General features: G+C 34.4%; 4 non-coding genes across 4 annotated transcripts; 2 read left to right on the top strand and 2 right to left on the bottom strand.

Moving 5' to 3' along the window:
- Window positions 1-2,074: 2,074 nt before the first annotated feature.
- Trnap-ugg (transfer RNA proline (anticodon UGG)) lies at window positions 2,075-2,146 on the bottom strand. The gene has a single exon. It is a non-coding gene; the product is annotated as a tRNA-Pro (tRNA).
- Window positions 2,147-9,409: 7,263 nt separating this feature from the next.
- Trnap-agg (transfer RNA proline (anticodon AGG)) lies at window positions 9,410-9,481 on the bottom strand. Its single transcript has one exon. It is a non-coding gene; the product is annotated as a tRNA-Pro (tRNA).
- A 308-nt stretch (window positions 9,482-9,789) lies between these two features.
- Window positions 9,790-9,861, top strand: Trnap-ugg (transfer RNA proline (anticodon UGG)). The gene has a single exon. It is a non-coding gene; the product is annotated as a tRNA-Pro (tRNA).
- Window positions 9,862-10,414: 553 nt separating this feature from the next.
- On the top strand, window positions 10,415-10,486 carry Trnap-agg (transfer RNA proline (anticodon AGG)). Its single transcript has one exon. It is a non-coding gene; the product is annotated as a tRNA-Pro (tRNA).
- The last annotated feature ends 16,774 nt before the right edge of the window (window positions 10,487-27,260 follow it).

Consider the following 27,260-nt stretch of genomic DNA (forward strand, 5'->3'; position numbering starts at 1 on the left):
GTTGTTTGTAATGCTTTCTCATTTTGTTTTTTTTTTTTGTTGTTTGTTTTTGGCTTTTAACGCCGCCACTTTTATTGTCATTCTCAAAAGTATAAAGCGAAATTGTTCGCAAGGATCCATGGCGTAGTACATGCAGTACTTGGTAAAATTCAGTTGTAAATTACACTCCTCTGTGTTTTCAAGGTTTAATCCTCAGTGCGACAGACACTCAAAATACAATTGTGAATCGAATTAGTAAAGGTTTCTACCCAGTCATGATTATCTGAACGAGAGCATGATATCCTCTACTGTTAATTAAATAAAGATCTCCGTTTGAAATTCCATGCAAATTCCCGAGTTTGACGAAAAGACGGTTGTGTTTAAAAAAATACACCTGAAGAAGGTCGGAGGTTACATCGACTGAAGCGCTGTGAAAATAACGCTCAAGATGAGAACAATAATCCGAACAATTCAAATAATACGGACTAGCGGGACCTGTGGAAATTCCACGGTGGACTCATTCATATGTAATATACTGATATTGGCATTCTGTAGAAGTTCAGTGTAAATGGAGACGCTCTGATTATTATTGTGGTCACATATATATATAGATATATGTGACCACACATATATATATATATATGTGACCACACATATATATATATATATATGTGGTCACATATATATATATATGTGTGGTCACATATATATATATATATATATGTGTGTGTGTGTGTGTGTGTGTGTGTGTGTGTGTGTGTGTGTGGTCACGAATATGCTCCTATATGGTTGACTATTTTTTAAAATTGATTACATATAATGATAAAATATGTATCGAGACACAGGAATGGGTATGTTTGATCTGGCATAACGGTGATTCATTAAAATTATGTAAATAAAAAATTAAAAAATTAAAAAAAAACGTTTACAAGTGTTTCTGATATAGATGTACATAAGAATACTTTGATAAGTATGTTTTAACTTAAATAGGGATGGTATAATACAATTGTGGGGTCTGCGTCTGCGCCTGGCCTCCATGGAATGGAAATAGGCACAAACTTTAATAAAGACTTTTCATATCTATCTGGGTAAGTATACTTTGATAATTATGTTTCAGTTTGGAGAAATATGGTATAATAAAATTATGGGGTGTTCGTTCGCACCTGACCGCCATAGAATGGAAATATGTCACAAAGTTTAACAAGGTTTTTTAATATAGATCCATAGAATATTGTGATAAGTGTTTCAGTGTGAACAGGTATGGTATAATAAATTATGGGGTTTATCTATTTTATTTTTACTTTCATCATATTTTGCTTTGGTTTTGATACACCCAAATTCGAAGCTACCTCTTTACACCCTTCCTTTTCATAACCTATCATACTTTCATAAATCAGAGTCCATTTTCTGTAGGCTGTTTTTTACCCCAGTCAACGACGGGTACTTTTGCTAATATATATATATATATATATATATATATATATATATATATATATATATATATATATATATATATAGACTTGAGTTCCTTCAGCAATAATCGAACCGAAACCAAAACTTATGCAGAATTCCTCATAAAATTATTTATAAAAAAAAATAGATGACTTAAGTGCCATCAGCAATAATCGAAACCGAAATCAAAACTTATGAAGAATTCTTGGTAAAATTATTTATTTCAAGACATGAAAGTTCATAACAATTAAACGGCTGAAGTGTAAGCGTAACACAGAAAATAAATAACACACACACAGGCTATCGTATAAATATATAGATAATCAATTCTCAGAATAAAAAAGAGAACTTAAAAAGAAGAGCTCAAACAAAAATTTATTGATTGAAATAACCAGCATTCCCTTACAATCTTGTCCCTTATAACAGTAGCGCAATACTACTACTACTAGTAGTAGTAGTACTAATATAGTGTTAGTGAAAAAACACACTATACTGTTACTGTTTCAATATCGAGCAAACCCAATTCCTTTTTATTTGTGAATAATACATAAAATCATCCCATTAAATAATATATATAATAATACCCACTATAAATTAACAGTAATGTTATAAATCGAAATTGTTTTCGAAAATAAAATTAAACGGGCTCGTCCGGGATTTGAACCCGGGACCTCTCGCACCCAAAGCGAGAATCATACCCCTAGACCAACGAGCCGGCCTTTTTACTGGAAAACCACTTATATTTTAAATAAAAACAATTTTCACCAGTTTTTTGAATGACGTGGAAGTCGCTTTCAAAAGTGCTTGAATATTATATCGTGTATCAAGTTACATTAGGAAAGTCTCATTTGGCGACAATAACTGCCACGATTTTATCAAGCTTGTTGATTTTCATCCAAAATGAATATATATATATATATATATATATATATATATATATATATATATATATATATATATATATGTATATATATATGTATATGTGTATGTGTGTATGTGTGTGTGTGTGTGTGTGTGTGTGTGTGTGTGTGTGTGTGCGTGTGTGTGTGTGTGAACATAAGTTCAGTGAATAAATTTTAGTTGTATTTAAATTCGTTGGTCTAGGTGTGTGCTACTTTTTTATTTCTTTATTTTTTTAATGGTTACAAGAGGTCTCGGGTTCCAATCCCGGACGAGACCAAAGTGTCAGTTTTGATTCAAGGTGTCTCTTATGTATTTTAAATTTGAATAAATAAGATAAATACAATACTGTTTTAATCCATCACACACGGACAGAAGTTATACCCCGTTTATTTCGAATTAGTGCTTTTATGCCAAGCTGATGAGTGAACACGATTAAGATTGTGTTCAGTTTGCATGAACTAGTGAACTACTCATTATAAAGTATGTCGAACGGGTACCATAACACATAATTCGTTGAGCCTTATAATAACAAAGATCCATGCAAAATTTCAGCCAGATCAGACCAGTAGTTTCTGGGAAAACGTAGAATGAGTGAATAGACAGAGAATATAATAAAAGACTGACAGGGTTTCTTTATTTAATTCTTTGATAAAATATAAGACATTGAATTACCGTATATATAGTAAACTTAAACTATAAATACTAATGAACACCTTTAGGTTTTCTTATTTTGTCTATTTATTTCATGAACAACTTTTAAATTAATGGGAGATAAAATTGGTCTTTTGGTTAAGAGCAAAGGGTAATACCTGCTGTGTTCTGATACTACACTTTGCAGTTTTGTCCTCGGTCAATGAATGAGAAATCTTTCTAGACTGAGAAAATTTTTAGTTTTGTTCCTATTCATAATATCCTTTTTGTGGAGCTAAATTTTCCTACATTGAAAACCGACCTTGTGTCTAACTATACCTTTGCGGGGTGGCAAGTAAAGGGGGATATTTATTTTAGATTTGAAACGGTTAGCTCCCAAAACGATTGCCACATTTTAACGGCTAGTTATGTCCGCTTTTCGCAGCGGTGTCAAGACAAGTTAATCCACCGCAAAAGTTGTGCAAATATTAATTTTTCTCTGATCATTTTGTAGATAATTTGTAACTATTTATTAGTTTTTTGATTTCTGCAGAATGGTTTGTTTTGTTTTGCAAATAAATAAATAATTATATTTTTTATTTATTTATTTATTTTATTATAATTTATTTATTTTATTTTATTTATTTATTTATTTATTTACTTTTTCTTTTTCTTTTTTCTTTTTTTTTTTCTTTTTTTTTTTTTTATGATAACTACGCTTTTTCTCATTACGGTGTTTCGCGTGGCGTTGTCGCCCAGGCCAATTGTTAGTGATACGTTTATAGGAAAGTATGTTTTTATTTTTTTAAGCAACGAGTAATACCGCGTTAACAAGAAAGTTCTTGCGGTTTTTAATGTTTAAATTCTGATTAATATATTTCGGCTCAAACAAAAATTTATTGATTGAAATAACACCATTCCCTTAAAATTTTGTCCCTAATAACAGTAGCGCAATACGTCTCACTGCCGACGACTTGTTAATCGCATTTAAAGTCCCATTTTAAATCTCAAAGTCTATGTTGAGCTACGAAGACGGAAGTATTGCAATGAAAATGAGCGACCTTTTATATATTATTTCACTTTTGTTTTATTTTCGGAACTTTTGAGATGAGGCTTAATAATTTGTGTATCTTGTTGCGGTCAATCACCTGAAGAAGGCCAGAGGATGAGTCGGCTGAAACGTGTCGAAACAACAACTATGAAAATGAGTCCTCACAAAAAGTGAATACACGATGGACCTTTTGTGCTCCAGAATTTATTTTTCTACATAGTCACCACCATTCTCAATGCACCGTTTTATAGCGTTTTTGATGACTCGGTCGTAAAAGTCACTCACATCTCTGTCACCACTCTGAAATCAACGAACTCATCTCTTAACCTTGCTAACATCAAATGCATCCACTTCCTAAGCATTCAACAGGCGCCGATGATTGTTGGTTGATTACATTTTTTCTGCATGGAGGAATTTAATGACACATCTTTGCTTCTGACGCACGTTCATAACAGGGGTTACTTTCTTAGAGCCTGTGCGAGCCTTTCCTAGTCTCACACAAACACACATTCACATTTCCAGCTATATTACTTGTCGCATACATACGCGCACACAAACATACGCGCCCACGTCCACACACGTACATATATTCACGTTTGCGTACATATACTCACATTCACGTGTATATACACACACGCTAACTACACACATGTACTCACACACGCGCACACGTACGCACACAAGGACGACACTTCCGCTTTCAAAGGAAATACACACATGCGCAAAAGACACTCCGGAAACGAGTATAAAAGAAAGAGCAATAAGCGGCTCCTCCTTTTAGGCCCAGCTTTCGAGCTGGTCGGTCTACGGACCGACCGCGTACCTCACGCCATTTGCTACTATGTGGGGCAAAAAGCTAACAGACCGTACGTACACAATCACACTCTTTCTCTCTCTATCTACTACTCGTCCCTGAGAACACCACCGCGTAGCTGACTTCTAACATGGCGCGCAGTTTAACTGATGTCAACTCTCTATCCTCTTCTTTGTCTACACGCTGGACTACCATTCCAATTTCCACTACATCACTCACTTCTCTTCCCACGCGCGAACAAACGATAATGACCCGAACTTGAGATGAACACACATTTCCTTTTCTTTCTACAACACCAGTCCCGCAACGAACGCTGGTTACACCCTCGCGGACATGAACACATGTTATATCTAAAACATTCATCTTTTCAACAGTAAATAAACGGCACGTTTATCTTATCCATCAATTGAGTTTTTGTTTCCTTCAATTCCATTTGTTTCATTATTTTCTTGTAGCGAGTTCGGGTATTATTATATCCTGGTCCGCAACAAGCCTCACATCGTCAATATCTTTCAAGTCACTGATGCAGAAGTTTAGTCATCGTAACAATGCAATTTGCAATTCCACTGGGTCTATTCGGATGAAATAAAAAAAAATAGAAGATATTACCTTTTGAACATCTTTCGTAGTTCATTACCTTATTTTTATGTCGATAAAAAAAATCTTCAGCGATTTTTGTCGGTATTGCTTTTTAGTCGAATTTTATTTTCAGGGTTTTCTCTAAATTTATTTTTGTTTAAATGAGAGTATCTGTTCAAGACTATTATGCACTATTATGACTGTTATTATGAGCAATACATTTCGAAAAAAAAACAAAAAAAAACAAAGAAAGATAAACAATCATTTTAAACTTTTAAATAAATGAAACCAGAAAATGGATCATAATATTTGGGATGAATTCAAATATTCACACTTTCATTAACACCCTTTTTTCGGTCAAACAAAACATAAATCGGTAAAAGTACAGTAAACGCTCGCTAACACGGAAGTAATAACTAACTAAATGAATAAATAATTAAATAAATAAATAAAAACAGCAAATAATTAATGCTAAACGTATAAAAATGAAATTCTCTACGAAATGCATAAAGTTTTAACGTTTCTAACACTTTATTTCACACTTTTTCTTAAAAAAAATTCCGTCATCGGCAATCGATATTTAATGGCGGCAAACAACTATAGACATGGCAGCGATTGTGGAGAAGATTGATTTCATTGGAGAAAAACTGTGAAATAAATAAAAAGTGTTATAACGTGACTGATTTTGCTGCAGATTGTTCCATAGATTTTCCTCTCTAAATTGAAAGTGGTTACTAACAATCGAATACTTTAAGTCATTTAAATATTCTGTGGTAAGAGGCTTTTTTAAAGGGTTTTTCTGCAAAGATGTTTCACAGACTTTATTACCAAATTCGTCGCGATTTTTTTTGTTATACAACGATCTTTGATGCTTTCAAAAATTAATTTACGTTAAAAAAAGAAATCACATTCTTATTATTTCCTGTTATATTACGTTGCATTATTATTTTTAAAAACCGTTGTTATTCATAACGAAAAATAAGCAAAAAGAAGGTGGAGGCAACAAGATAAAGAAAAGGAAGAAATACAAAGAAGAATACCAACAACAAGCAGAAGAATAAGAAAGGGCCACAAAGTGAAATGAAGAGACACGTAAGTATTTCTCGGTGTCAAAAGATACAAAAGGAGATGACGGTGGCTAAGTAGTTAACGGCACAAACTGTCAAGTTCAAAATCAATTCGTTCCACAGAAACATTTTCACCTAAGGATATCTGCAGATGGTGCAGTTACAGAGAACTATTTTCTCTAGTGAATCAATACCCCCCCCCCTTCTGAGTTCTTTGGCCACAGGCTAACCTATCAGCTAACAGGGCGCATTGATTCATCTGCTGCCTAAAGTTTTGGGGAAACGTCAGTAAGTCAGAACCGGACCTTCAGCCAAACAACACCTCTTCTCTCGTCCCCGGTCCACTGGACATCTTGCTTTAGCATCGATGGCCTCCGCTGGAGACCACTGCTATTAGCACAGTACTGACCGACCGATGATGACCTCAAAAAGAACTTTCTGTTCCTAGTTCCTTTTTCGCACTCCGAACTGCCAGTTCCTGCTACCAATAAATATTCTAAGTTGTTATTGTTAAAAAAAATGAAGTGTATTGTTCTTTTGTGCTGTGCTCTTCAAATATATTTTATTAGGAAGGTAAAACAATTACCCTTCCTAAATAGTCGTCACGTGATTCCGTAAGTACCCGTTGTGTTTGCAGTCGTCACGTGATTCCTTATGTAAGTACCCGTTGTGTTTCTAAGAAGAATTGTAATGGGACTTATATCGGAGAAACCAGTGCCAACGATGGAATAATTTGATTCATACGAAATGAATTAATGGATAGAAAGGTGAAGAAATTTTGGGTGAAAGCAACAAGATGGTGGGGGGAACTGAGAGCGATTTGTTATTGTGAAGGTGCTATTACGCTGACCAGTGGTAATTCATGACAATCTCTTAAACTTAAGACAGCGTCTGACTGAATTACTTCAATTCGGCCTAGAATATTTCAAAATATGAAAGAGCCTTCTGATATCATATTCAGAGAAACAAGATCAAACGAAAAGATAAGGAAGCTTCTCTTCCATGGCCCTTGAGCCCTGGAGGGGTATAGGCCATCTACAACTTTGTAGATGTTTTTGTAGCGAGGAGTTTATTTTACAGGGTGAGGGTACTGGCCCCATGCCCAACCTTCTCAGAAGGTACATATAGCGCCTAGCCTTCACAAATGGTCACCCATCTGGTACTGGCCAGGCTCAACGTTGCTTAACTTCGGTGATCTGGTGAGAACCGGTGTGTCCGTGTGATTGTACCGTATATGAAGCTTCTCTTAAGAACGTTTTTTGCAAGCGTTTAGAAAAACAAAGGAACTGTATTAAAGACTTAATTCAAAGATAACTTTTTATTGATTCTGTTACAAGTTGTTTCACGCAAGAAATACATTTTTTTTCTGAAACAATTTATTTGAAACTGTTTAAAAATCTAAGAAACTGTTTAGAACGCACCTGTTTAAATTGGCGGTTTATACTCATTTCATCTTCTTTTTTTTTCGCGTAGAAATTAGTGTTAAAAACTTGAAATATAATCTGTTTTGATAAAATTTAAATCCCAGGTATAAGATGCTCTAGAGGAAAACAATGGAAGTGGTTCTGTATCTATATATGACAATGTAAGAGATTATGGGATCGCATGCTTTAAAAATGGATGGTTACATTCAATGCTGCGAAGACTAAGCTTCTTTCCTTTAATAATTAAAAGAAACCTTCTCAACCACCAACAACTATGGCTAATGATACATTACTTGGAAGTACTTCGTCAAACTCCTCATCTTAACATTCACAGGGAACATGAGTAAGAACACATACATCGAAGGCTGCTACAAAGAAAGTGGGCTCTCTCTACCGTGCTAGAAAGTTACTTAAGCCTGAGAGTATCTAGTACCTCTACAACGACAGCATTCGCCAATGTATGGAGTATTGTTGCCACATTTGGACTGGTGCATCTGTTACTTGTCTCTCACTCCTTGACAGGGTTCAAAAGAGAGTTACCAAACAAATTGGTCCCGTACTGTCAGCTAGGCTTCAATCTTTGTCCCATCGACGAAATGTTGCATTCCTCTGCCTGTTTTATAAGTATTTTAATGGTTGATGCTTTGACGAACTACAAGCCCTTCTATCCCCTCGACGTAAATGCCCCCCGACAAACCCGACAAGCAGCAAAATCCCACCCTTACACAATAGTGATCGCCAGATGCCAGAAAGGTGTCTACTCTAATAGTTTCTTTTCTAGAACTGCTAGACTTTGGAATTCCTTCCCGGATTTCTGCTTCCCCAACTGGACTGACATGCAGAAGTTCATATATATATATAAACAGATATATATATATATATATATATATATATATATATAAACAGATATATATATATACATAAACAGATATATATATAAACAGATATCTTGCTGCTCAACTCCCTACATAGTATCCTCGCAAATTATGTTCCAGATAGTAGCCCCCTACATCAAAGTGGTACTGCGCTTTGTTTGGAGTGAAAATGCAATAAATTATTTTATTTATTTTTTATTTTAAAGTTTAAATGTATTTCTTCTTGTTAAAATTTAAGTCACGTGCATAATTTTTTTTCTGAGGATCACAATTGAAGTCCGAATTTTTACGTGCTTCTTCGTACGAGAGCTATCGGGACATAACCCTCTTAAAACTTCAAATACATGAAATGTAATTTACAGTTTTCTAAATTTCTTCCGACGATATTAATTTCTGGTCATTACTTTTTCGTCTAAGTATATATTTTGTTTTCTTCCGTAAGACAAAATTTACAGTATAAAATTATTCAAAAAATCACATAATTAAGGATTAGCTAACTACCACCATACATTCATTGACCCTCACCCTCGAGTGGCATTCAGGCCTTGATAAGCGGTAACCCCCAAGTAAAAAAAAAAAATAAAATAGAAATAATAAAAAAAAAAAAAACATCAAACAAATACGAAAAAACGTTCGGGCTCGTCCGGGATTTGAACCCGGGACCTCTCGCACCCTAAGCGAAAATCATACCCCTAGACCAACGAGCCACAGCTGATAAATCGTAGCTTTTTACTATATTTAACCACACTCGTATGCTTACATAGTACTTTATTTGTGTTTATATATTTAGTTGTCACTTGTGGTTTTGTGTATAAACAATAAACTAAAATACTTACTGCAGCTCGAAACGATAAAAATGTGTAAGATTTATAAATAGAAATAAAAACAAAACAATTTCTTTCGGTAATCTGATCCACAGCATACGCCACGTAGTTTTGAAAAACTGCTTCCACGTCATCCGAAAGCTAGCCGTTTGTTTTTTAATATAAGTAGTTGAAACCCTTCTCCATCAATTGGCTCGTTGGTCTAGGGGTATGATTCTCGCTTTGGGTGCGAGAGGTCCCGGGTTCAAATCCCGGACGAGCCCGTCTAATTTTATTTTCGAAAACTATTTCGCTTTATAACACTACTGTTATTTTATAGTGGGTATTTTTTATATATATTATTTAATGGGATTATTTTATGTATTATTTACAAATAAAAATGAATTGGTTTTGCTCGATATTGAAACAGTAACAGTATAGTGTTTTTTCACTATGCCATAACAATATATTAGTAGTAGTAGTAGTAGTAGTAGTAGTAGTAGCAGTAGTATTAGTATTATTTGCATTATATATATATGAGTGTTTATATATATATACACATATATATGAGTGTTTATAATAGTGTTTATGTGTGTGTGTGTGTTTGTGTGTGTGTATGTGTGTGCGTGTGCGCGCGTGCGTGCGTGCGTGCGTGCGTGCGTGCGTGCGTGCGTGCATGTATTTTTGTTGTCGGAAGAAGCTGAGATTTGAAAATCTCATTAAACCAGATTCTTATATGGTGTACATTTATTTAAAATCATATTACATATATTTGAGGTACACTCAGCAATTTTTTTTTGCATTTAACTAAACTACAAGTTCCTATTTATCAGCTGTGGCTCGTTGGTCTAGGGGTATGATTTTCGCTTAGGGTGCGAGAGGTCCCGGGTTCAAATCCCGGACGAGCCCAATGTGCATTTTTGCTTAATGTTTTTTTTTTTTTAAATAATTACTTGTGTTATACTAATGTCAATTTTGCTTTACTGGAATTGTCTTAGATAACAAAATAATAGGAAGTTAATATAGTTTTTTTGTTTTGTTTTGTTTTTATTATTAAGGCCTGTGTGTCTTTTTCGCATCAGTTGAACAACGAAGTTTGAAATGTCTCGTGTTTATAATGTTTTCAAATTCATATATATATATATATATATATATATATATATATATATATATAATGAAGGTAACAGAGCAACCTTTTCAAGATAGACAAAACTAAACATAGTTAAGAACAGTTATGAGGAATAAAATTTGTTTTGTTTTTTTTTACTTTTTGAGTCACCACTTATCAAGGCACGAAGATCACTCGAGGATAAAATTAATAAATGTAACGTGGTATTGTAACAATCGTTAATGATGTGAATTGAGTAGAATTTCATTATTTATGAGGACGACTCAACAAGAATTTTTTTATATTGGGTTTGTAGGTTACCATGTTGTATTCAACCGGGAAGTAGGCCAGCGGAACAGTGTTTCCATGGGCAGAGAGTTATGAGAAGGAAGATTTGTTTATGGAATTGGTGTTTAAGTTTGGCACTGATAAAAAGTGAGGTAAATCGTATATAGTAGTTGTAGCTAGTCGCGTGTTTTTTTGTGAAAGTTTGTTAAGGGGAGACCATAGATTGAAGTTCAGTCGAGCACTTGCCATGAAAATAAAAATAGCGCAAAGACAGGTACGTCTCTTCTACGGGAAAGAGGTTCAAGGGAGGAGAAAACTACTAGGATTCGAAGCCCGTTTTGAATTCTATCAAGGCTGGATAAGGCGCGCCGAGCAGCTTCTGCCCAGATGTTACATAGAACTTTATTATATCATCACATCAATAAGGAAAGAAGATAAAAAGGAGAGAAAAACTTTTCAGGCCATGGCATTTCGAAACTCACTAGTAGAGAAAGACCAATATTATAACATTTACAAATAAAAAGATGGCTTAAAAACATTTATATCAGAAATAACCAAGGTATATATTAAATAAAAAATGTTAAATATAAGAATATAAAGTTAAAAATATATCTATGAATAAAAAAGTAAGCATACATGCATAGATTAAAGCAAATCAAAATGAGTATATATATGTATGTATAAATAATAGTAATTATTAGAATTTTATTTATTATTATTAGAAATTTTATTTCCATGGCAGGTGCTCGTCTGAACTCCAATCTCTGGTCCCCCCTCGCCAATCTTTCACGAAAAACACCAGTCTAACTGAATCCACTGTGAAAAATTTCCCCCACTCTATATCTGTGTCTAAATCAAAACGTGGATTCCATGAACAAAGCTTCTTTCTTAGAACTGCACGCCTGTGGAACTCTGTTCCGTCTGCCTGCTTCCCACCGGACTACAACTTGGATGTCTTCAAGTCCAACGTTAACAAATTCCTAATGAACCGCCCCCTTAAGTAAACACTTCCTCAAATCTCCACACTAACGTAATGTACTTGCAATAACCCTTATCCCTGAGTGGCTTCCGGGCCTTGATAAGTGGTGATCACTGTGTAAAAAAAAATATATAATAGGGATCACTATGAAATAATGAGATCATTAGAACAGAAAAGAAAAGAAAAAAAGGAAAGTATAGAAAAGAAAGAAATACACATAAAATTGAGAAAAAAATTACGTATAATAAAAAGTAAAATAAAATAAAAATTATAAACTGAAAACCTACAAAGAAGGAATAATTCAAACGTTATAAAAAAATCCATTGTACAAGTTTTAAAGATGATACTCATGAGAAAAAGAGAAAACTGTCTAAAAGAATACAGCATTAAAAAAAAACTATACATTATATCAGAGTAAAGATTTTAACTATATATATATATATATATATATATATATATATATATATATTTGTGTGTATTATATAAATATTATATAATATATATTATATATAGATTATTCATATAATATGTATATAATATATATATTATATATATTATATTTATATCCTATATATTATATATATTTTATTTATATATTATATATAATATTTATATATTATATATATGTTATATATATTATATTTATATATTATATATGATTTATATTTATATATTGTATATATTGCATATGAATTATATATATATTATATATAAATATTATATATACACATTGTATATATTATATATATAATATTATCAATACATATTAATATATAAAATATATTTTATATGGATATATATATATATATATATATATATATATATATATATATATATATATATATATATATATATATATATATATATACGGCATGACACACCGGTTTTCGTCTGATCACCGAAGTTAAACAATGTTGAGGCTGGAGAATTCTAAGTGCTGTATGTGCTCTCCGCTTATCTCGGCATTTGTTTCCAGTCGTCCTGTACATACACTTCACTTGCCACTGGTATTTAACAATGTCGACTCAGGAGAGGTGTGGGTGGAGATGGCGCACCTCCTGCCACAAAAATTTCACGCGCAGGCACCACTTCGTGAGTATCCATAGTCTGTCAAAGATTGAAGGAGCCCCCTATATATAAATACATATATATATATATATATATATATATATATATATATATATATATATATATATATATATATATAACTACTTAATTTACTCACATAAAATGAATATACGAAAGTATAGATTTATGCGTAAACTTTAAGTATTTACTTCAAAAGTGCTCAATACGTAAGTAGAACTTACTATATATATATATATATATATATATATATATATATATTTATATATATATATATATATATATACATACATATATATATATATATTACTAACTAGCTCTACCTACGTATTGAGTACTTTTGAAGTAAATACTTAAAGTTTACGCATAAATTTATACTTTCGTATATTAACTTTATGTGAGTAAACGAAGCAGTTATATATATATATATATATATATATATATATATATATATATATTATATATATTTTTATATGTATATTTATATATATATATAATATATATATATTTATATATATATAATATATATATATTTATATAAAGAATAAATGACAAAATCTTATATTCCAAAATTCATAATGTTGACCATCTTATAATTTATTCCTTTAATCCAGTTGACTTTTACAATTCTTGACGGTATCTGTTTCGCAAAATCAATCCCTTAATTATTATATCAATCAGTGAATCTATTATGCCCTTAACTCATCAGAAGAAATAGCAACAATCAATCCGTCAAAAGGAATTGAAGTGATATTTGACATGATTAAAATCCGAAAATGGAAGAGAGACTGTAAAAACCTTTTTATTTTTCCATTACGTCATATTAAATATTTATATATATATTTATATTTATATAAATATATATATAAATATTTATATATTCGTGTATATATATATATATATATATATATATATATATATATATATATATATATTCGTATTTGATATACATAATTAAAAATTATTATTTGATAAATGTTTTTTGTATGATAACGTGCAGCGAACTAAGTATTATGATATTCATTAGCTTCGCAGTTAGGAGTTAATACAGATTAGTCATCACAATACCCTATTACTCTATAAGTATGGTGGCTTTCTTTAGAAGTCGCACTGCTTTGTTTACAAAGCTATCCGGCGGAAGTGACGTCAGACAAATTCAAAGTATAGATTACGAAACTGTATAAAATGTTGCGTTTTTAAAGCAAATATAGAAGTTTTATTCAAGCGGTCTTTCTTTGAATTGTATAACAAAATTATAGTCTTTATAATAAAAATAAGTTTATTAGCTGTTTTTTTATATATTTATGCACTGTTTCTTTTTTTAATTAAATATCAGGTGTTGGTAATGATTTCTGTTTTGATATCAAACATAAAAATATATTTATGAACAGTTTTTTGATCAAATAAAAAAACAGTTTATAAATATATTAAAAAAGTATTTCCCTACAAAATCTCGTTGAAAACAAAACGGAGTCATAAATATTTTTATAAAAGTTATATTTTTATGTAAAAAAAACTATGTGTTGTTAAAAAAAAAGAACAGTTCATAAATATATTTTATTATAAAAGTTATAATTTTGTCATGATATATATTTTATTAATGAAGACCGTTTGAAAAAAATTTGGTAAATTGTTAATTGGTTCACCTTTACATTTTCTTCTAAAATTTCTGGTATGCTGAAAACGAATATAGCATTTAAATTTAACGCAAGTAAGTAGTTTTCTGGATATGGCCATTGTTGTACGCGCCAAGAAACGCGCCAAAAATATGCGATTTGTTGATACTTTCCATGATCGAAGTGGTCCAGACCTTTATAGGCCGCCCATCTATCTGATAAAATTCGTGTTGAAAAACTAATCTTCTTTCTGACAAACAGGCATTGTCGTTCTACTGCAGATATTTTTAACGGTCATCTCTGAACGTATACACCATGCATCAGATAAGGCAGACGAAGCCATTGTTGTAGCCCTCGATATATCCAAGGCCTTTGACAAAGTCTGGCATGAAGGGCTTCTAATGAAAATTAAATCATACGGACGAATATTAAATATAATTAGAGCCTTCTTAGACAATAGGACCATCCAAGTTGTCATTGATGGACGTTCATCCAAGCAGCATAACATTAATACGGAAGTGTCTCAGGGGTCGATCTTTGGACCACTATTATTCTTGATATTCATTAATGATCTCCCCGATAATATTTTGTCTGAGATGGGTATATTTGCTGATGAAACAACGCTCTATAGCATGCATGAGGAAAGAACGGATGTACACAAATCTAAGACAATGGTTGAATTCTTTAGAAAATGACATCCAGATCGTAGTGGAATGGGGTCGTTAATGGATGGTGACATTTAATGCTAATAAGACTAAGCTGCTCTTATTTAACAATTACAAGAAGTCTCTCCACCACCGATATCCATGACAAATAACTCCCTACTTGAGAATTATTTCTTTCAACTCCTCGGCTTAATATTCACAGGTAATATGAACTGGAATAAATACATTGAGAACATTGCGAAGGCTGCTGCAAGGAAGGCGGGCTCCCTCTATTGTGCTAGAAAACTACTCACACTTGAGAGTATCCTGTATCTCTAGAATGTCACCATTCGACCATGCATGGAGTATTGTTGCCACATCTGAGCTGGTGCATCTACCACGTCTCTCCTTCTTTGATAGGTCCAAAAAGGATCTCCAATCTAATAGGTCTCACTTTGTCAACTAGGCTTCAACCCCTGTCCTATCGCCACAATGATACATCCCTGTGCCTTTTTACAAGTATTTTAACGGAATGTGTTCTGATGAGCTCATTTCACTTTGTCCCTTCGACGTACATATCCTTGACAAACCCACTAAGCAACAAAATCACACCCCTTCACTGTTGAGGCCCCTAAATGACAGAAAGCTTTCTCCGCTAATAGCTTCTTCCCTAGAACAGCTAGACCTTGGAATTCCCTTCCTGCTATCTGCTTCTCTAACTGTACTATGCAGAAATTTAAATGTAATGTAAACCAACGTCTTAATCTTTCTTAGGCATGGTTCAATTAGTAGCGTTTTACGTCGAAGTGGCAATAGGCCTTGTTTTAGGTGAAGTCGAGTAAAAAAAATAAATAAATAAAAGATCCACAAATTAATTATTTGGACCGTAGAACGTGGCTCAGATCTGCATAATAATACTAGAATTGGCAGCAAGGATCGGGGCACGTTATTCCTGATAGTTAATTCGTGGATCCTACCAGGGACATGAATTTTATCGGATAGGTAGGTGACCTATAAAGATCTGAACCACTGATTAAGGAAAGTATCAACATGACGAAATTTTTCATGGAGAAATCTTCATTGATCCGATTGACCCCTCGATAAACACGCAAACCATAGGAAGTCTGTGGCCCAATTGTAAAAAAAAGGTTGGGGTGCTTGTTAAAAAAGAGTCGATAGATCAATTTTTTTTAATATGTGTCTTTAAGCAAAAACATACTTAATTGTCATTGTTATATAGGGGTTTCATTGTTATTATTATGATTATTCTTTGTTTCTTTGTTTTTTGTTATTTTATCGTTCGTTGTTAGGACTTTTTAATAGTGAGAGTCTTAGAGTCTTATGAAGTATGATGTTGAAAGACTTAGAGAGAGTCTTATTGAGAGTTTGTTGTCGTGTCTTAGAGAGAGATGTTGTTGAGAGATTGTTCGTTTTATAAAGATATTCATATATATTAAAATATTCGTACTTAGAAATGTAATAGAAGCTCTTTGAGTGAGGAGATATTGTGTTGAGACAGTCTTAGTGTTCATATTGTGTATGTAAAGACATTTTAAACCACATGATATACAAGACATATAATAACAATTTTCACTTTACTTTTTGGTAGAATTACAACACAAAGACGACGTTTATAAAAACACATGATGGGTTTATTTCTTCTCACGATCGGCCGTGGTTTTCTGAGTCAAGAATTCAAAGCTTCACATTCTAAGTTTCAAAAGTTACCGTCTCGCTTCTAAACGTTCGCATCCATGTCTGGACTGTCGTCTGTCGTCCTCAGACTCTCTCTGACTCTCCCCCAGTTTTTCCTTGCTTAACTCTAAAGTTTTCTAACTATATCTAGAACTTCCCATTTTCCATGACGTCATACACATGTTAAAACATGTGCCTTCTTTCACGTGTTCTGGACATGCGTGTCCAAAACTTTTTCCTCTGTTTACAAAAGGAATTTTAACCTATATTCCCAATAACCTATTTTTCCAATATGTTAAAAACATGTTTATTAAATTATCTTGTATAGTTGCATTCCTCAATTGAATTTTTCATAACAGACTTGTCAACGCACATTCTTTTCTTGAAACTATTTTATCACTAAGCTAAACAATGGTTTGTTTTGCATTCCATTTTCTAATTCTCTCTCGTAATCTATTTCTAAACCTAATTTACGAGGTTCGAATTTCGTCTATTCTATTTCATTTTCATTTTAACTAAATCTCTCTATTTTTATACTTACATGAAAAGGGGGCATCCCTTATCATGTAACATCATGATATATCCAAAAGTGATGCAAATTCATTGAGTAAAAAATTATTTATAGTTAAAAGTAATTTTCACGGAAAATTGAAGGAAATTGCATTTTCTATTGATGTAAACACTTGACATTGCGATTACAGGAAGCATATTTATCTCCCTTTTCAAAACTTTAATGGCGGGCTTACAAAAACAATAGCAGTTGTTCTATTCGGTGAATTTTCGTAATTTTTTATATATTACTATTTTCGACATAACAACTAAGTCAGTACTTTTGTTTTTGCTTAAAACAACATTTTGGTTGGTTCCTTTTAATGCATCTAAAACCAAGCTTCTATCTTTACATCATTAACGCTCTGATCCCCATCTGGCATTAAAATGAATGGCTCTCGTCTTGGAGAGGCTCCATGTTTTCACAAGCTTTTGGACTTGAACTTTAGTCCTGATCTGAAATGGAACACGTACATCAAATTCGTTGCCAATGTCGCTGGGAAAATTGTGGGATCCTTCTATTGATGTACTGATGTAATTCTCTACCTATACAAAAGTCAGGTACGTCCAATAATGGAGTATTGTTTCCACATCTGTAAAGTAAAGGTCAAACCCAGAAGCTTATCAAAACATGGAGCCTCCCCAAGACGAGAGCCATCCATTTCAATTGATGCCAGATGGGGATCAGAGCGTTGATGATGTAAAGATAGGAGCTTGGTTTTGGATGCATTAAAAGTGACCAGCCACCTCTTCCCTCGTTGTACCACGCGCTCTTATGAACCTATCAGAGAGAAATGATTTAATGATTGAGAAAACATTTCCAGTAATACCGTAGCTGGAAATCTTGTGAAGTATACCCTTATGCCATACCTTATCGAAGGCCTTCGATATGTCAAGAGCAATTGCCCTGGAAAGGAAACCTTTGTCAAGAGATTCACTAATCCTAGGTGATATAACAGTTAGCACATCTGTTGTAGATCTTGCAGAGCGGAAACCATATTGCATGTCACTAAGAAGGTTGTTTCTGTTGAGGTGGTTGACTACTTTTTTATTTAATATGGATTCCAACAACTTACTCATGACACACAGGAGACTTATTGGTCTGTACTGAGAGGGAGATGAATTTTCACCTGAATTCTTAAATACAGGGCATACTGATGAGGTTTTTCAGGGTGTTGGAAAGCACTTCTCCTTAAGGCAACGCTAAAACAGTTTTGTAAGTATGGGGGCAAGTTCTGGTTGGAGCTTTTTCAGCACTATAACTGGAATGCCATCAGGGCCAGTTGATTTGCTGGAATCAAGGTTCTTGATTAGCTTGGCGGCCTCACGCACAGATATTTGTATGTTGCATAGCGTGTTGTCGGTTATAGGAGGAAATACAGGGAGTTGATGGTCATTGTCGCATCGGGTAGAATTAGCTGCAAAGTTCTTGGCAAATAGTCTGGCCTTGTCTGATGCTGACGAGATGATCTCAGGTCCATTGATGATAGTTGGGATAGAACGCACGCTTCTGTTCAAGATCCTGTTTGCTATTTGCCAGAACTGGTGGGAACCAAGCCGCTGATCAGCTACTTTGGGTTCAACAGACTGAGCATATAGCTCTCTTACATGTTTTATTACTCTTTTACAGTGGTTGCTGGTAGTCATGAAAACAGCTTTAGTCTCAGTACATCTATTACGTTGGTAGCTCTGGAAAAAGTGATTTCTGTGCGTGATGGCAGCAGCACATTTAGGGGAGAACCATGGCTGGCTGTTAGGTTTTTGTTGGAATTTTTTTGGAATGGTATGAATCTGTCTATGCCTACAATTAACCATTCGGTCAGGTTTGATTCTATAGAGGACACATCCTTTTTAAACATGGAATGCAGAGGTAGGTCAGATATGAATGTACGGAAGCTATCCCAGTCAGCCATAGAGTATCGATATACAGTACGGTGGAAAGGTACGTCTGAAGACTTATTACATTTCATTTTTATCTTAACTGATACAACGGAGTGGTCAGAGGATCCCAGAGGAGATAGAACGGAATATGAACACAGCTCAGGGGAAGTTGTGAGGAAAAGGGCTAGAAGGCTTGCATATTGACAGGGTGTATCGGGCAAACGGGTGGGTTTGTGAACAATCTGAGTGAGGTCATAGGCAGTGGCAAAATCATGACAAAACCTCCCCTCGTCATCGGTTTTATTTGAGTGGGTCAGCCATTCCACATTATGGACATTGAAGTCACCACAAATGTGAATGTTGGGCGAAGGATGAGCAGACAGGATGTGGTCAATTTTCTCAGATATGCTTTTAAAGATAGTAACCCCACTGCTGTGGGGGCGATAGAGGGCAAATATAAATGTAAGCTAGTACAACCCGCAAGCACATATAAGGCAAATTAGGGTCTTCTCTGGAGATATCCCTACCACATCGAAAGCCATCTTTGATGTAGGCACATATTCCATTCCCATGGCGATCTTGGGGGTCAGATTTAGATGTTAAGTTGGAGTATCCTTTAATTATGAATTCGTCTTGAGAAGTGGTTGGTCCTATGCCAGTTTCACTTAGAAAAAATATGTCCGGTTTCGTCTTCTGTAATTGTGTTTCAACCTCTTGAAGGTTGGAATGTAGACCCCTGATGTTGGAGAAGGAGACCTGGTAGTAGGGGTCTACGTTGGTGGATGGGGTTCTAGGTTTATTCGTGTTTTTTTGGGGGGGTTGTTTTCTTTTTTAGTTTGTCATGATTGAGGATTTGAGGTTTTTGGAGCAGGTCGGTAGACTTGGTTGAAGCAGGACAGAGAGGGAAAATAAGAGAGAAAAAGACAAGACATTTTTTTTGTGGCACATGATAAGATAAAGCCGTAACAATTACCCACTAGTATGGCATCGAGAGGTCCTACCAGAAACTACTGTATGGTCCAGAATCCATTCACCAAATGGCAATACAGCAGCCTCGGTACTTTGCACTTGCTGATAGGACAGCCTCCTTAGTGGTTAATCCAAGGTTCGGGTCCCTGACTATCAGGCGGGTAACGTCAGCCCAGATGAAACGTTTACTTCCAGCACCCTTACTAGTGACATGACCACAAGGATAGACATAGAAACAGAAATTTTCCGACATCTCAGGCTACTCATTACAAAGTACTACCGACCTAGGAAGCAGCTTTTTCTTCACCCTTTGTCAGAAAAATCACTCATTGGAAATGAGGACTGAAGGACGAAAAAAGGAGAAGCGAGAGTTACTGGAGCTGCCGATAACACATCCACATGCATTATCTACTCTCCATTGAAAATAAATAAATAAATATATAAACTAAACTAAAATAAAATAAAAAGCGTAGATTCCATGAACAAAGTTTTTTTCTTAGAACTGCACACCTGTGGAACTGTCTTCCGTTTGTCTGCTTTTCAGCTGTCTACAATATGGTCGTTTTTAAGTCCAACGTAAACAAGTTCTTGATGAGCCGTTCCTCTTACGTAATCCAATTTACCAAATTTCCACTACTAACGATTACTACGGTATTGTCCCATTGACTACTTTACACTCTTTAACCCTTATCCTCGAGTGGCCTCTGGGCATTGATCAGTGGTGACTCCTATGTAAAAAACAAAAAATTAAAAAATCGATGTCGACTGTATCTTAATAAGCACTAAAGATGGAAACAGAGAAACGTTTGGAACGCATATGGTGGAATTCATGTGAAGAAGAGGGGAAAGGGGGAAGCCTTTTTCCGATAACCAAAAGCATTCCTGAACAACATTTGTTTAAAAGAATCTTATATTGTTTAAAAATAAAAAGAAAAAAAGTTCATATGTTTAAAATTACAAAAAGTTCTATTTATATTGTTTCAAAATTTAAAAAAAGTTTAGTATACAGTGTGTCCGTAAAGTTACTATACAGTCTTACAAGTTACTATACAGACACCCTGTAATATATTAACAGTACAGTAAGATATTGTATTAAAATATTTATTTGTAACAAAAGAAATAAAAAGAAATAGCACCTTTATGTTTATAAAAATCTCAGAAAATACACTTGTTACATCCGAAAAGACTGTAACAATCAAGGCAAACAATTTCTATGACAAATATTTCTGTGCGTTTTCTGTTTTCCAATATCGCTTCAAAATTAATTTGCGCTCTTCCAAAGTTAGCTTGCGTGGCATGCTTGATTAAATAAACATGTAAAAAAATAAATATAAACTATTAATACAAATATAATACAATAAAACAATAAGACTGTATAGTAACTTTACGGACACCCTGTATATTGTTTAAAAACCTTACAGATGCTAAACTTCTGACTGACAAACAATATGGATTTAGACAAGCCCGTTCCACAGCAGACATCCTCACTGTAATCTCTGAACGTATATACCAGTCACTGGACAAAGCGGGAGAGGACAGAGCGGTAGCTTTAGATATATCTAAGGCTTTTGACAGGGTATGGCATGAGGGTCTCCTCAGGAAAATTAGATCATACGGTATCACTGATAGAATACTTAACATAATTAAATCCTTCTTAGATAAGAGAAAAATCCAGGTTGTCTTAGACGGCCGTACATCTGAACAATATGATATAAATGCGTGAGTGTCTCAAGGGTCTATCCTTGGACATCTATTGTTCCTGATATTCATAAATGACCTCCCCGACAAAACTGCCTCTGAGATGGGTATATATGCTGATGACACCACACTCTATAACAGGCATGAACACACATCTAAAGAAATGGAAAAACCCCTAGAGATGATCTCTAATCTGTAGTGGAATGGGGACATAAATGGATGGTCACATTTAATGCTGCCAAGACTAAACTGGTTTCCTTCAATAATTACAAGAACCCTTTTCTGCCATCAATAGCAATGGCCAGTGACTCTTTATCTGAGATTACATCTTTCAAACTGCTTGGCCTAACGTTCACAGGAAACATGAGTTGGAACAATTATATTGGAAGCATTGCCAGGGCCGCTTCGAAGAAGGTAGGCTCTCTCTACCGTGCTAGAAAATTACTAACACCCGAAAGTATCCTGTACCTCTATAAGGCCACCATTCGCCCATGTATGCAGTATTGCTGTCACATTTGGGCTGGTGCATCTGCTGCTAGTCTCTCGCTCCTAGACAAGGTTCAAAAGAGAGTCGCCAATCTGATAGGCCCTGCACTGGCATCTAAGCTTCAGCCTCTGTCCCATCGACGAAATGTTGCATCCCTCTGCCTGTTCTACAAGTATTTTAATGGTGAATGCTCTGACGAACTGCAGACACGTGTGCCCCTACGACGTAGACACTCTCGACAAACCTGACAGGCTGCTAAATCCAACCCTCACACTGTAGAGATCCCTAGATGTAAAAGATCTTTCTACTCCACTAGTTTCTTCCCCAGAACCGCTAGACTATGGAATTCCATTCCAGGTCCCTGCTTCCCCAACAGCACTGACGTGCAGAAGTTCAAGTGTAACGTGAACCGACATCTTGCTTCCCAAATCCCAACATAGTACCCCAGTAGTTGTTGCCCCTGATAGTAGCCCTCTACACCAAAGTGGCAATGTGCCTTGTTTGGGGTGAAAATTTAATAAAAATAATAAAAATAAATAAATTTTTAAAAAGTTTTGTTTGTATTGATTATTTTTGAAAACTGTTAAATTCTGAAATACGGATATTATTGCTTACATTTTATTTGCATAGTAACATAACGGTGATTATGGGAATTTGGTTTCTTGCCACTCAATCTCCAATCTTGCCCGATTTTTTTTTTTTTACGCAAACCAAATTTTTTAAAATTATTTTCGATTATTTTATATTGTTAGGAGTGTAAAAATAAAATGTATAAATGTATTTAAAAATAAATAAAACAAGAAATAAAACGATCCTGTAAATTGTCGATTTAAATAATTTTTTTTTGCTTTGTTTTTATTTATTTACGCATGCGCGGAATTTTTTTAAATCAGAAGTCGTAAACCGAAACTTATGAACCGAAAACAAATGGACGGTTTCACCACCTAAGCAAGGATTTGAGTTTAATAATATATTAGATATATAAATAACATTTATACAGGCATACACGTTATTAAATATCGATTTACAGTGATCGAATGCCTTCTTAACGTAACATTTGGCTTCAAATATTAAATCACAAGATCGTAAATGTATAATTTTTACTTTGAACGCCAAAAGTGATTTTAAGCGTAAAATGCGAACTTGCTTGGTTCGGGTACGCGCGGTCATGGTGACCTTAGCCACAAAAACCGAACTAATTTATCTATCATTCATAATGTAACATATACACTTTTTGTTAATTGTTGATATTATTTCCTGCTTGCGTGTTTGCGTGTCTAATAATAGCTATTGACCATTTATTCATTAATTGGGAATTATATTTTACTTAAGAACTAGCGGGGAGGGGACGCCCGGCTTAGCCCGGTCGTAAAATGCGCTTTAATATAATTTAATTTGTCCAGATTTCGCATATATTATTATAGAGTCGTGGCTTGCCATCAGCTAGAATCGAAATCGAAATCAAAACTGTGGCATTCAAAGCTGGTGACGTTACCACTGTACCAACGTGACACGCATATGAACTGATTAAAAATAAACTAATATGAATGTACAAAATGTCTTAAGATTTTTTCAATTTTGACTTCGTAAAAACTATTTTAACCAGTTAAAACCCCACAAAAGAACGGTTCATAAAAAATCCAATCATTTTAGGCCCTTAGCGCTTTAAGTTTCGGATGAGATAGAGTTTTAAAATATGGAGACAGAAAGACGTAGTGAGTTTTATAAATTAGCTTATATAATTTGATATTATTATAGACTTCAAAAGCATTAGTACGTCTGTTAATTTTATTACAATCCGTTTTACTGTTGTTGTTGTTGTTGCTGCTGTTGTTTTGTTGTTGCTATTGTTGTTGTTGTTGTTGTTTTTGTTTGTTTGTTTTTTTGTCGTTTTGTTGATGTTGTTGTTGTTGCTGCTATTATTGTTGTTGCTGTTGTTTTTGTTGTTGTTGTTGTTGTTGCTATTGTTGTTTTTGTTGTCGTTGTTGCTGTTTTTGTTGTTGTTGTTGCTGTTGTTGTTCTTCTTTTTCTTTTTCTTCTACTGCTTAGTGTATCATCGATGATCATATCTCGTCAGTCTTTTTGAATCGTTCCACCATGATGTCCTTTGCAGTATAGTGCCTATAGTAAGTTGGAACCTACAGTAGAACCCCGGTATGCAGCATTAAAAGTATTAACAAAATACAGTACAGTATATAATACGGATGTAGATAATTAAATAACATTGTAAATAACATCATAAGGCGGGCAAATACCGTAACCAGGTTTCGGAAAAACATCGTAACCTGAAAAAAAATGTATCCTAGGGCCATCAAAACCCCGGGGTTTTATTGTACTTGCTATAGAAGAAGTGCTTATTCAGAGCGAGTAGTCTTAGCCATTGTACCGCAAATCAGTACGATTTGCCTTATACAACGAAGAGTTGACCGATTCCGGAAGAAACTATCAGGATCCTCAATAGTTCATCCATCGCCTGCTTGCCGTGACCACGTACCTTTATCGTATGGGAAGGGGGCGCTAAGTGGGTGCTCGACCTTACCCAAGGGTTTTTGATAGTGGAGAGAAGGCGGCACCTTACTGCTCGTATTGGTGGATATGCTTTCACCCCTTAAAGAGAAATTATTACAGCATTTTCTATTCCCAAGCTAAATACAGACCAGATTTTACGTTGCTTAACTTCGTTGGTCGGACGAGAACCAGTGTTTTCAACGTGATGTGGTCGTGGTTATTTGTTGCACCTAATTCATGCAGTAATTTTAAAGTTTAATACAATTTCTATAATTTAGATAATTTGTTTTAGAGAAACGTTAATTCATTGGCCTATGAAATATTTTGTAAATTTTTGTATATACAAGAACACAAGTTTTCCCAGCTGGGCAAACTTGGGTTCTTGTACCGGAAAAATATCCAGTAAATAAAACGTTGTTTAGTAAATCGTTATTTATTTATTTTTATTTATTTATTTATTTTTATTTTTTTATTATTTATTTTTATTTATTTATTTATTTATTTATTTATTTATTTTTTTGCATTTCCATACACCAAACATGGATATAATATCACTAAAACATCTGCTGGGTCATAAGCTTCATTTCAATACCTAACTTGCCTGGGTGTATTGCCTGTAGGCTGAGATAAACCACGTCTCACACACACACACACACAGAGTAAATCGAACTTACTAAGGGAGATAATAACTTCCGGTAAATACCGGAAAATTTTCCAGTAAATAAAACGTTGTTTAGTAAATCGTTATTTTTTTGCATTTTTTTTTTTTTTTTTTTTTTTTTGCATTTCCATAGACCAAGCATGGATATAAATATCACTAAAACATCCGCTGGGTCATAAGCTTCATTTCAGTACCTAACTTGCCTGGGTGGATATCTTGTAGGCTGAGACAAACCGCGTCACACACACACACACACACACACACACACACACACATACATTACGAAAATTTATAATAGGATCTGCTTCAACCCGACTTATAAAAGAAGTTAACTTTCCTTATAAGTCGAGTTGAAGCAAATATATATTTATTTGTTATTGTTTTTGTTTCTATTATTATTCTCATGAAATATTCATTTATTGTCATGTCTGCTTTTTTTAAAAGTTTTTTCATATTCATTTTATGTGTGGGTTTAATGTATTTATATTGCTTAAAATTGTTTGTTAATGTATAATGGAATATTGTTTACGCACGCACACACAAGATTTGCAGTCTTTTGAAAGATTATAATTTTTTTTTTTTTTTTTTTTTACATTTTCACCCCAAACAAGGCAAATTGCCACTTTGGTGTAGAGGGCTACTATCAGGGGCAACAACTACTGGGGTACTATGTAGGGATTTGGGCAGCAAGATGTCGGTTCACGTTACACTTGAACGTCTGCACGTCAGTGCTGTTAGGAAAGCAGGGACCTGGAATGGAATTCCAGAGTCTAGCGGTTCTGTGGAAGAAACAATTGGAGTAGAAAGATCTTTTACATCTAGGGACCACTACAGTGTGGGGGTGGGATTTAGCAGCCTGTCGGGTTTGTCGATGGTGCTCACGTTGTGGGGGCACAAGTGATTGCAGTTCGTCAGAGCATTCACCACTAGAATACTTGTAGAAAAGGCAGAGGGATGCAACATTTCGTCGATAGGACAGAGGCTGAAGCTTAGATGCCAGTTCAGGGCCTATCAGATTGGCGACTCTCTTTTGAACCTTGTCAAGGAGCGAGAGACTAGTAGCAGATGCACCAGCCCAGATGTGATAGCAATACTCCATACATGGGCGAATGGTGGCCTTATAGAGGTACAGGTACTATTCTATTCTATTCTAAGGTTAAAATTTTATGACAATTGGTAAAAAAACTATATTTTCAAATTAATAAAATATGACCAAATGTGCCTACATTTGTATATATAGTGTCCTGCAGGCCAGCTTCAGTTTTGCTGCTCCGGTTGTCTCTCTTGTGGCCTTCCCACTTCCTAATATGAAAGATAGGGGTATGATAGGCAGCCTCCTGTAATCTATCTTATTGTGTTAATATAGTTTTCCCTTCCGCTCGTCCCACCCCTCATCCCTCACTTGCCATCTGGCTATCAACCTGTCTGTCTGACACTCGTTGCAAATAAACATATCATGTCTTGTTTTTATTACCATCACAGCCGTGACCAATCGAACGGCGTAGGGGGAGAGC

Source organism: Euprymna scolopes, chromosome 1 (genome assembly GCF_053919585.1).
Source record: "Euprymna scolopes isolate OS-2025 chromosome 1, ASM5391958v1, whole genome shotgun sequence".
Taxonomy (NCBI): domain Eukaryota; kingdom Metazoa; phylum Mollusca; class Cephalopoda; order Sepiida; family Sepiolidae; genus Euprymna; species Euprymna scolopes.